This window comes from Narcine bancroftii, unplaced genomic scaffold, assembly GCF_036971445.1.
Source record: "Narcine bancroftii isolate sNarBan1 unplaced genomic scaffold, sNarBan1.hap1 Scaffold_158, whole genome shotgun sequence".
In the NCBI taxonomy this organism is placed as follows: Eukaryota; Metazoa; Chordata; class Chondrichthyes; order Torpediniformes; family Narcinidae; genus Narcine; species Narcine bancroftii.
In genome coordinates this window covers 383,902-392,569 of record NW_027211893.1, presented here as the reverse complement: position 1 = coordinate 392,569, position 8,668 = coordinate 383,902, and positions in this window count along the sequence as shown.

Here is an 8,668-nt window from a genome sequence, read left to right as displayed (position 1 = left end):
CCCCGCCTCTGATTCCCCGCCTCTGATTCCCAATATCTGATTCCCCAGCTCTGTTTCCCCGCCTCTGATTCCCCACCTCTGATTCCCCATATCTCATTCCCCGCCTCTGAATCCCCATCTCTGATTCCCGGACTCTGATTCCCCACCTCTGATTCCCGGCCTCTTATTCCCGGCATCTGATTCCCCGCCTCTGCTTCCCTGCCACTGATTCCCCGCCTCTGATTCCCCAGCTCTGATTCCCCGCCTCTGATTCCCCGCATCTGATTCCCTGCCTCTGATTCCCCAACTCTGATTCCCCGCCTCTGATTCCCCAGCTCTGATTCCCCGCCTCTGATTCCCCGTGTTTGATTCGATGCCTCTGATTCCCCGCCTCTGATTCCCCATCTCTGATTCACCGCCCTTGATTCGCCACCTCTGATTCTGCATATCTGATTCCCCGCCTCTGTTTACCCGCCTCTGATTCCCCGCCTCTGATTCCCCATATCTCATTCCCCGCCTCTGATTCCCCATCTCTGATTCCCGGACTCTGATTCCCCACCTCTGATTCCCGGCCTCTTATTCCCGGCATCTGATTCCCGGCCTCTGATTCCCGGCCTCTGATTCCCCGCTTCTGATTCTGATTCCCTGCCTCTGATTCCCCATCTCTGATTCTCCATATCTGATTCAGCGCCTCTGTTTCCCCGCCTCTGACTCCCCGCCTCTGTTTCCCCGTATCTAATTCCCCGCCTCTGATTCCCCAACACTGATTCCCCGCCTCTGAATCCCCACCTCTGATTCCCCGCCTCTGATTCCCGGCATCTGATCCCCTGCCTCTGAATCCCAGCCTCTGATTCCCAACCTCTGATTCCCCACCTCTGATTCCCCATATCTGATTCCCCGCCTCTGATCCCCTGCCTCTGTTTCCCCATATCTGATTCCCCACCTCTGATTCCCCAACTCTGATTCCCCGCCTCTGATTCCCCAGCTCTGATTCCCCGCCTCTGATTCCCCGCGTCTGATTCCCTGCCTCTGATTCCCCGCCTGTGATTCCCCATCTCTGATTCACCACCTCTGATTCCCCACCTCTGATTCCCCATATCTGATTCCCCGCCTCTGTTTGCCCGCCTCTGATTCCCCGCCTCTGTTTCCCCATATCTGATTCCACGCCTCTGAAACCCCAACTCTGCTTCCCTGCCTCTGATTCCCCAGCTCTGATTCCCCGCCTCTGATACCCCGCGTCTGATTCCCAGCCTCTGATTCCCCGTGTCTGATTTCCTGCCTCTGATTCCCCGCCTCTGATTCCCCATCTCTGATACACCACCTCTGATTCCCCACCTCTGATTCCCCATTTCTGATTCCGCACATCCGATTCCCTGCCTCTGATTCCCCGCCTCTGATTCCCCGCCTCTGATTCCCCAGCTCTGATTCCCCGACTCTGATTCCCCGCGTCTGATTCCCTGCCTCTGATTCCCCGCCTCTGATTCCCCATCTCTGATTCCCCACCTCTGATCCCCCGTGTCTGATTCCCTGCCTCTGATTCCCCGCCTCTGATTCCCCGCCTCTGCTTCCCTGCCACTGATTCCCCCACCCTGATTCCCCACCTCTGATTCCCCATATCTTATTCCCCGCCTCTGATTCCCCATCTCTGATTCACCACCTCTGATTCCCCACCTCTGATTCCCCATATCTGATTCCCCACCTCTGTTTGCCCGCCTCTGATTCCCCGCCTCTGAATCCCCAACTCTGATTCCCTGCCTCTGATTCCCCAGCTCTGATTCCCCGCCTTTGATTTCCCCCGTCTGATTCCCAGCCTCTGAATCCCCGTGTCTGATTTCCTGCCTCTGATTCCCCGCCTCTGATTCCCCATCTCTGATTCACCGCCTCTGATTCCCCACCTCTGATTCCCCATCTCTGATTCCGCACATCCGATTCCCTGCCTCTGATTCCCCGACTCTGAATCCCCGCCTCTGATTCCCTGCTCTGATTCCCCGCCTCTGATTCCCCGCGTCTGATTCCATGCCTCTGATTCCCCGCCTCTGATTCCCCGCGTCTGATTCCCTGCCTCTGATTCCCCGCCTCTGATTCCCCATCTCTGATTCACCACCTCTGATTCCCGGTATCTGATTCCCCATCTCTGATTCCGCACATTCGATTCCCTGCCTCTGATTCCCCGCCTCTGATTCCCCGCCTCTGATTCCCCGCCTCTGATTCCCAACCTCTGATTCCCCACCTCTGATTCCCCATATCTGATTCCCCGCCTCTGTTTCCCCGCCTCTGATTCCCCGCCTCTGTTTCCCCATATCTGATTCCCTGCCTCTGATTTCCAACTCTGATTCCACGCCTCTGATTCCCCAGCTCTGATTCCCCGCCTCAGATTCCCCGCATCTGATTCCCTGCCTCCGATTCCCCGCCTCTGATTCCATTCCTCTGATTCCCAACATCTGATTCCCTGCTGATTCCCCGCCTCTGATACCCGGACTCTGAATCCCGCCCTCTTATTGCCGGCCTCTGATACCCCGCTTCTGATTCTGATTCCCTGCCTCTGAATCCCCATCTCTGATTCACCACATCTGATTCCCTGCCTCTGTTTCCAAACCTCTGATTCCCCGCTTCTGATTCCCCATATCTGATTCCCCGCCTCTTATTCCCCAACTCTGATACCCCGCCTCTGATTCCCTAGCCCTGATTCCACGCCTCTGATTCCCCGTGTCTGATTCCCTGCCTCTGATTCCCCGCCTCTGATTCCCAATCTCTCATTTCACCACCTCTGATTCCCCACCTCTGATTCCCCATATCTGACTCCCCGCCTCTGTTTTCCCGCCTCTGATTCCCCGTCTCTGATTCCGATCTCTGACTCCCCGCCTCCGATTCCCCATCTCTGATTCCACGCCTCTGATTCCCCAGCTCTGATTCCCCGCCACTGATTCCCCACGACTGATACACCGCCTCTGATTCCCCACCTCTGATTCCCCATCTCTGATTCCGCACATCCGATTCCCTTCCTCTGATTCCCCGCCTCTGATTCCCCGCCTCTGATTCCCCAGCTCTGATTCCCCAACTCTGATTCCCCGCGTCTGATTCCCTGCCTCTGATTCCCCGCCTCTGATTCCCCATCTCTGATTCCCCACCTCTGATTCCCCGTGTCTGATTCCCTGCCTCTGATTCCCCGCCTCTGATTCCCCGCCTCTGCTTCCCTGCCACAGATTCCCCCACCCTGATTCCCCACCTCTGATTCCCCATATCTTATTCCCCGCCTCTGTTTCCCCCCCTCTGATTCCCCGCCTCTGATTCCCCGCCTCTGATTCCCAATATCTGATTCCCCAGCTCTGTTTCCCCGCCTCTGATTCCCCACCTCTGATTCCCCATATCTCATTCCCCGCCTCTGAATCCCCATCTCTGATTCCCGGACTCTGATTCCCCACCTCTGATTCCCGGCCTCTTATTCCCGGCATCTGATTCCCCGCCTCTGCTTCCCTGCCACTGATTCCCCGCCTCTGATTCCCCAGCTCTGATTCCCCGCCTCTGATTCCCCGCATCTGATTCCCTGCCTCTGATTCCCCAACTCTGATTCCCCGCCTCTGATTCCCCAGCTCTGATTCCCCGCCTCTGATTCCCCGTGTTTGATTCGATGCCTCTGATTCCCCGCCTCTGATTCCCCATCTCTGATTCACCGCCCTTGATTCGCCACCTCTGATTCTGCATATCTGATTCCCCGCCTCTGTTTACCCGCCTCTGATTCCCCGCCTCTGATTCCCCATATCTCATTCCCCGCCTCTGATTCCCCATCTCTGATTCCCGGACTCTGATTCCCCACCTCTGATTCCCGGCCTCTTATTCCCGGCATCTGATTCCCGGCCTCTGATTCCCGGCCTCTGATTCCCCGCTTCTGATTCTGATTCCCTGCCTCTGATTCCCCATCTCTGATTCTCCATATCTGATTCAGCGCCTCTGTTTCCCCGCCTCTGACTCCCCGCCTCTGTTTCCCCGTATCTAATTCCCCGCCTCTGATTCCCCAACACTGATTCCCCGCCTCTGAATCCCCACCTCTGATTCCCCGCCTCTGATTCCCCGCATCTGATCCCCTGCCTCTGAATCCCAGCCTCTGATTCCCAACCTCTGATTCCCCACCTCTGATTCCCCATATCTGATTCCCCGCCTCTGATCCCCTGCCTCTGTTTCCCCATATCTGATTCCCCGCCTCTGATTCCCCAACTCTGATTCCCCGCCTCTGATTCCCCAGCTCTGATTCCCCGCCTCTGATTCCCCGCGTCTGATTCCCTGCCTCTGATTCCCCGCCTGTGATTCCCCATCTCTGATTCACCACCTCTGATTCCCCACCTCTGATTCCCCATATCTGATTCCCCGCCTCTGTTTGCCCGCCTCTGATTCCCCGCCTCTGTTTCCCCATATCTGATTCCACGCCTCTGAAACCCCAACTCTGATTCCCTGCCTCTGATTCCCCAGCTCTGATTCCCCGCCTCTGATACCCCGCGTCTGATTCCCAGCCTCTGATTCCCCGTGTCTGATTTCCTGCCTCTGATTCCCCGCCTCTGATTCCCCATCTCTGATACACCACCTCTGATTCCCCACCTCTGATTCCCCATTTCTGATTCCGCACATCCGATTCCCTGCCTCTGATTCCCCGCCTCTGATTCCCCGCCTCTGATTCCCCAGCTCTGATTCCCCGACTCTGATTCCCCGCGTCTGATTCCCTGCCTCTGATTCCCCGCCTCTGATTCCCCATCTCTGATTCCCCACCTCTGATCCCCCGTGTCTGATTCCCTGCCTCTGATTCCCCGCCTCTGATTCCCCGCCTCTGCTTCCCTGCCACTGATTCCCCCACCCTGATTCCCCACCTCTGATTCCCCATATCTTATTCCCCGCCTCTGATTCCCCATCTCTGATTCACCACCTCTGATTCCCCACCTCTGATTCCCCATATCTGATTCCCCACCTCTGTTTGCCCGTCTCTGATTCCCCGCCTCTGAATCCCCAACTCTGATTCCCTGCCTCTGATTCCCCAGCTCTGATTCCACGCCTTTGATTTCCCCCGTCTGATTCCCAGCCTCTGAATCCCCGTGTCTGATTTCCTGCCTCTGATTCCCCGCCTCTGATTCCCCATCTCTGATTCACCGCCTCTGATTCCCCACCTCTGATTCCCCATCTCTGATTCCGCACATCCGATTCCCTGCCTCTGATTCCCCGACTCTGAATCCCCGCCTCTGATTCCCCAGCTCTGATTCCCCGCCTCTGATTCCCCGCGTCTGATTCCATGCCTCTGATTCCCCGCCTCTGATTCCCCGCCTCTGATTCCCTGCCACTGATTCCCCGCCCCTGATTCCCCACCTCTGATTCCCCATATCTTATTCCCCGCCTCTGTTTCCCCCGTCTGATTCCCAGCCTCTGATTCCCCATATCTGATTACCCGCCTCTGATTCCCCATATCTGATTCCCCGCCTGTATTTCCCCATATCTGATTCCCCACCTCTGATTCCCCAACTCTGATTCCCCGCCACTGATTCCCCAGCTCTGATTCCCCGCCTCTGATTCCCGGCATCCGATTCCCTGCCTCTGATTCCCCGCATCTGATTCCCCATCTCTGATTCCCCGCCTCTGTTTCCCCGCCTCTGATTCCCGCCTCTGATTCCCCATATCTGATTCCCCGCCTCTGATTTCCCAACTCTGATTCCCCGCCTCTGAATCCCCAGCTCTGAATCCCCGCCTCTGATTCCCCATATCTGATTCCCCGCCTCTGTTTCCCCGCCTCTGATTCCCCGCCTCTGATTCCCCATATCTGATTCCCCGCCTCTTATTGCCCACCTCTTATTCCCGCCTCCGATTCGCCAGCTATGATTCCCCGCCTCTGATTCCCCACGTCTGAATCCCTGCCTCTGATTCCCCGCCTCTGATTACCCATCTCTGATTCACCACCTCTGATTCCCGGCCTCTGATTCCCCATCTCTGATTCCGCACATCCGATTCCCTGCCCATGATTCTCCGCCTCTGATTCCCCGCCTCTGATTCCCAACCTCTGATTCCCCACCTCTGATTCCCCATATCTGATTCCCCGCCTCTGTTTCCCCGCCACTGATTCCCCACCTCTTTTTCCCCATATCTGATTCCCCGCCTCTGATTCCCCAACTCTGATTCCCCGCCTCTGATTCCCCAGCTCTGATTCCCCGCCTCTGATTCCCCGCATCTGATTCCCTGCCTCTGATTCCCCGCCTCTGATTCCAGGCCTCTGATTCCCAACCTCTGATTCCCCACCTCTGATTCCCCATATCTGATTCCCCGCCTCTGTTTCACCACCTCTGATTCCCCGCCTCTGTTTCACCATATCTGATTCCCCGCCTCTGATTCCCCAACCCTGATTCCCCGCCTGTGATTCCCCAGCTCTGATTCCCCGCCTCTGATTCCCCAGCTCAGATTCCCAGCCTCTGATTCCCCGTGTTTGATCCCCTGCCTCTGATTCCCTGCCTCTGATTCATGGCCTCTGATACCCCGCTTGTGATTCTGATTCCCCACCTCTGATTCCCCGTGTCTGATTCCCTGCCTCTGATTCCCCGCCTCTGATTCCCCGCCTCTGCTTCCCTGCCACTGATTCCCCCACCCTGATTCCCCACCTCTGATTCCCCATATCTTATTCCCCGCCTCTGTTTCCCCCCCCTCTGATTCCCCGCCTCTGATTCCCCGCCTCTGATTCCCCATCTCTGATACACCGCCTCTGATTCCCCACCTCTGATTCCCCATCTCTGATTCCGCACATCCGATTCCCTGCCTCTGATTCCCCGCGTCTGATTCCCGGACTCTGATTCCCCACCTCTGATTCCCCATCTCTGATTCCCCACCTCTGATTCCCCGCCTCTGATTCCCAACCTCTGATTCCCCACCTCTGATTCCCCATATCTGATTCCCTGCCTCTGATTCCCCGCCTCTGATTCCCCGCCTCTGCTTCCCTGCCACTGATTCCCCGCCTCTGATTCCCCATATCTGATTCCCCGCCTCTGATTCCCCACCTCTGATACCCCGCCTCTGATTCGCCAGCTATGATTCCCCGCCTCTGATTCCCCGCGTCTGATTCCCTGCCTCTGATTCCCCGCCTCTGATTCCCCATCTCTGATTCACCACCTCTGATTCCCGGCATCTGATTCCCCATCTCTGATTCCGCACATTCGATTCCCTGCCTCTGATTCCCCGCCTCTGATTCCCCGCCTCTGATTCCCCGCCTCTGATTCCCAACCTCTGATTCCCCACCTCTGATTCCCCATATCTGATTCCCCGCCTCTGTTTCCCCGCCTCTGATTCCCCGCCTCTGTTTCCCCATATCTGATTCCCTGCCTCTGATTTCCAACTCTGATTCCACGCCTCTGATTCCCTGCCACTGATTCCCCGCCCCTGATTCCCCACCTCTGATTCCCCATATCTTATTCCCCGCCTCTGTTTTCCCCGTCTGATTCCCAGCCTCTGATTCCCCATATCTGATTACCCGCCTCTGATTCCCCATATCTGATTCCCCGCCTGTATTTCCTCATATCTGATTCCCCACCTCTGATTCCCCAACTCTGATTCCCCGCCACTGATTCCCCAGCTCTGATTCCCCGCCTCTGATTCCCGGCATCCGATTCCATGCCTCTGATTCCCCGCATCTGATTCCCCATCTCTGATTCCCCGCCTCTGTTTCCCCGCCTCTGATTCCCGCCTCTGATTCCCCATATCTGATTCCCCGCCTCTGATTTCCTAACTCTGATTCCCCGCCTCTGAATCCCCAGCTCTGAATCCCCGCCTCTGATTCCCCATATCTGATTCCCCGCCTCTGTTTCCCCGCCTCTGATTCCCCGCCTCTGATTCCCCATATCTGATTCCCCGCCTCTTATTGCCCACCTCTGATTCCCGCCTCTGATTCGCCAGCTATGATTCCCCGCCTCTGATTCCCCACGTCTGAATCCCTGCCTCTGATTCCCCGCCTCTGATTACCCATCTCTGATTCACCACCTCTGATTCCCGGCCTCTGATTCCCCATCTCTGATTCCGCACATCCGATTCCCTGCCCATGATTCTCCGCCTCTGATTCCCCGCCTCTGATTCCCAACCTCTGATTCCCCACCTCTGATTCCCCATATCTGATTCCCCGCCTCTGTTTCCCCGCCACTGATTCCCCACCTCTTTTTCCCCATATCTGATTCCCCGCCTCTGATTCCCCAACTCTGATTCCCCGCCTCTGATTCCCCAGCTCTGATTCCCCGCCTCTGATTCCCCGCATCTGATTCCCTGCCTCTGATTCCCCGCCTCTGATTCCAGGCCTCTGATTCCCAACCTCTGATTCCCCACCTCTGATTCCCCATATCTGATTCCCCGCCTCTGTTTCACCACCTCTGATTCCCCGCCTCTGTTTCACCATATCTGATTCCCCGCCTCTGATTCCCCAACCCTGATTCCCCGCCTGTGATTCCCCAGCTCTGATTCCCCGCCTCTGATTCCCCAACTCAGATTCCCAGCCTCTGATTCCCCGTGTTTGATCCCCTGCCTCTGATTCCCTGCCTCTGATTCATGGCCTCTGATACCCCGCTTGTGATTGTGATTCCCCACCTCTGATTCCCCGTGTCTGATTCCCTGCCTCTGATTCCCCGCCTCTGATTCCCCGCCTCTGCTTCCCTGCCACTGATTCCCCCACCCTGATTCCCCACCTCTG